The sequence below is a fragment of the Herpailurus yagouaroundi genome, unplaced genomic scaffold (assembly GCF_014898765.1).
Source record: "Herpailurus yagouaroundi ecotype Mexico unplaced genomic scaffold, PumYag 163, whole genome shotgun sequence".
In the NCBI taxonomy this organism is placed as follows: domain Eukaryota; kingdom Metazoa; phylum Chordata; class Mammalia; order Carnivora; family Felidae; genus Herpailurus; species Herpailurus yagouaroundi.
In genome coordinates, this window is record NW_024412404.1 from 18511864 (window position 1) to 18515638 (window position 3775).

Below are 3775 nucleotides of genomic sequence, written 5' to 3' on the forward strand. Positions count from 1 at the left end.
GTGACTTTAGAGTCAGATGGAACTGGGTTTGTTTTCTGGTTCCAACATTTATGTCTGCCCTGGAAAAGTGAAAGAACCACTCTGGGCCTCAGTTTTTTCACTTACAAAACAGGAACAAGCATACCTGTTACAGGATCATTTGAAGAGTTAATGCCAACATTTGATATGTTCACCGGGGTTCTTGCTGCATAACCCTATCAGCAAAACCCGATAAACAGCGGCTGTTGATTGCTACTCTTATGGACACAAAGTACTTGGTGTTTCTCATCTTCTGGACGGCCCAGCATCTAAATCTCTCCTTCCTCCATCAAGTGAAGGCATTTCCTTGTCTCCTGTTCCCCAGGACAGGAATGACAGACCCTTACTACCCCTGCCCTTGGTCCCTGGTGGCCAGTGTGGTCAACCGGTTGCCCTGCAAGGGGAGAATGGAGAGTCTTAGCAGTAGGGCCAAGGCGGCACCAGGCCCCCCAGCAAGGCGCCCCGGGCCCTCACCAGACCACGCAGGGGTGCGGCCCCGTTGGTTCTCTGCTGCTGTTTGCCCTTGCGTTTTGCTTACCTCCTCATCGTGAATCCCTGCACTGCCTTCCCAGCCTTTGTGACGGCTCTGTGCGCTGCCTGATACGTTTCCAAAAACAAACAGAACAAAACTTTTCCACATCGTGAGCTGGATTTGGTTTCTATTTCTTGTCACTAGGAATTCTGACTGAGACACCTGACGTCCAAGACTAGCGACCTCTCAAAAACAGGGCAATGACGTTTGAGGTGCCAGGGGGACCAGGAAGCACTTGTGTTTCTGGTTGTTCTAGGAGCATTGACAGCAGGCCACTTGTGAAAGATGAAAACCACCAGTCAACAACAAGTTGAAGCTCAGGAGAAAACAGACAAGTGCAAATTAGAGAGAGAGCATTTTCTCCTGTCACATTAGCATGAATCTATGTGCGTGCGATTAACTTAAAATAGCTCATACTAATACAACACTGTAGGTTAACTATATTGGAATACAAATAAAAAGGAAAGAAAATAAAACATAAAATCGCTGGTGTGAGCAGGAAACCTCACGTTCCAGGCACCTCACGGACAGAGAGCTTGGCCTCCGCGGGCTCTGAGGGGTCCAAACAAATGTTACCACCTGCCTAGTGGAGAAGCACTTTACTTACTTACTTACTTACTTACTTATTATTTATTTTTCCCTTCTTCGGTTTAAAATTATTTTAATAATTTATTGTCATGTTAGCTAACATACAGTGTATACAGTGTGGTCTTGGCTTTGGGAGTAGATTCCCATGGTTCATTGTATATACAACACCCAGTGCTCATCCCAAAAAGTGTCCTCCTCAATGCCCATCACCCATTTTTCCTGCCCCCAACCCCCCGCCTCCCCATCAACCTTCAGTTTGTTCTCTGTATTTAAGAGTCTCTTATGGTTTGCCTCCCTCCCTCTCTGTTGGTAACTTATTTTTCTTTCCCTTCCTCTATGGTCGAGAAGCATTTTAAAGATCACTCCCCACTGCCCTGAGCAGTTTTCCTAAAGGACGAGGGTCATTACTCTCCTGTGTATGGATTTGTTAGCAAATGACTTGGCTGTGCCTTTAAAACGAAATTGTGGTGGGGCGCCTGGGTGGCGCAGTCGGTTAAGCCTCCGACTTCAGCCAGGTCGCGATCTCGCAGTCCGGGAGTTCGAGCCCCGCATCAGGCTCTGGGCTGATGGCTCGGAGCCTGGAGCCTGTTTCCGATTCTGTGTCTCCCTCTCTCTCTCTGCCCCTCCCCCGTTCATGCTCTGTCTCTCTCTGTCCCAAAAATAAATAAACGTTGGGAAAAAAAAAAATTTAAAAACGAAATTGTGGTAAAATACACATTACATAAAATCTATCACTTAAACTATTTTTAAGTGTATACTTCGGTGGCATTCAGTACATCCACGTTGTTGTGTGGCCATCAACACCATCCATCTCCGGAACTTTTTCATCCTGTAAAAACTGAAACTCAGTGTCCATTAAACAACAATTCCACATTTCCCCCTCCCTTCAACCCCTGGCAACCACCGTTCTATTTCTGTGTCTGTGTATTTGACTCTTCTAGGCACCTAATATAAGTAGAATTATACAGGATCTGTCTTTTGGTGATGGACTTATTTCACTTGGTGTAATGTCCTCAAGGCTCATCTAGGTTGTAGCGTGCGTCAGAATTTCCTTCCTTTTTAAGGCTGAATAATATTCCATTGTGTTCATAGTGTACATTTTGTTTATTCATCTGTCAACAGGCACTTGGGTTGCTTCCACATTTTGGCTCTTGTGAATAATGCTGCTATGAATGTGGGTGTGCAAATATGTGTTCATTTGTAGACTGGGCGTCAGCTCAGTTCATTTTCCTTTGAGATTTAAATGACATCGGCTAGGGGCACCTGGGGGGCTCAGTCCGTTAAGCGTCCTGACTTCGGCTCAGGTCATGATCTCACAGTCGGTGAGTTCGAGCCCATGTGCATCGGGCTCTGTGCTGACAGCTTGGAGCCTGGAATCTGCTTCAGATTCTGTGTCTCCCTCTCTCTCTGCCCCTCCCCTCACACTCTGTTTCTCTCTCTCTCAAAAATAAATAAAAACATTAAAAAAAAAATTTAAGAATGGAACCCTTCCTTGATACCGTCACGGTATCTAGGAACCCTGTCCTGCCTTCTGGGACCATGATGACACTATTTCTGGCATGCTAGGTGCTGTTCTAGGTACTCCACAACTCTTAACCCTTTCAGTCCTGGTAGTAGCACTATATGGTGGCTGAGGGCCACTGCTGACCCACCGGGGCCTTTTTATGTATTAGGAACCGATGCCCTTTTTTCCTGGCACACCCATAGCTTGAAAAGCAGAGCAGGAGCTGGACTGGAGTGCCCACTCGGGCCCTTGCCACAATGGATTATAAACACAACACTGGTCTGTGAGGATCCTGAGCCCGGCCCTGTGGAGGAGCACAGGGAGACACAGAGGTGGAGGACTTTGTCTGAGGTCATGGGGGGCCAAGGCAGACTTAGAGCAGAACGAGGCCTGCTTTAAAACATAGACCTCATTTTTATTTAGGTATGGTGAGGCCAACAGATCGGGGGATAATTGTCCTAGGAAAGGTAGTGTGTGTGCCCAGCATGGTGACTGTAGCTAACAATATTGTACTGTATGTCTGACAATTGCTAAGAGAGTAGATTTTAAAAGTTTTCATCACAAGTAGAAAAAAAGTTTTATAATTATGCATGGTGACAGATGTTAGCTAGACTTACTGTGGTGATGATTTTCTTTTTTTTTTTTTTTAATGTTTATTTATTTTTGAGACAGAGAGAGACAGAGCATGAACGAGGGAGGGTCAGAAAGAGAGGGAGACACAGAATCGGAAGCAGGCTCCAGGCTCTGAGCCATCAGCCCAGAGCCCGACACGGGGCTTGAACTCATGGACTGTGAGATCGTGACCTGAGCCGAAGTCGGACGCTTAACCAACTGAGCCACCCAGGTGCCCCATGTGGTGATCATTTTCCATGTACACAAATATTGAATCATTATGTTGTGCACCTGAAACGAATATAATGGCATATGTCAATTATTCCTCAGTAAAAAGAAAAGAGAGTATGTTACTCACAGTTCCCAAGAGGAGGGGACGTGCCATACAGGGGCACACTGGGAAGCACCAGAAGGCAGGTGGGGAAGGGGAAACATGGCTGAGACCCTTTGTTGTGGTTTCTGCAGGAAGGATAGGGAAGGTGGGGTAAGCACATTCAAGATTGTCTAGTTTGAATAGTGTC

The 3775-nt window shown here is 46.3% G+C and overlaps 1 long non-coding RNA gene across 1 annotated transcript; it reads right to left on the bottom strand.

The window, feature by feature from the left end:
- Window positions 1-660: 660 nt before the first annotated feature.
- On the bottom strand, window positions 661-2093 carry LOC121037514 (uncharacterized). Its single transcript, XR_005793799.1, has 2 exons — window positions 1897-2093; window positions 661-866 (listed from the first exon to the last, which is right to left on the bottom strand). It is a non-coding gene; the product is annotated as an uncharacterized LOC121037514 (long non-coding RNA).
- Window positions 2094-3775: the final 1682 nt, after the last annotated feature.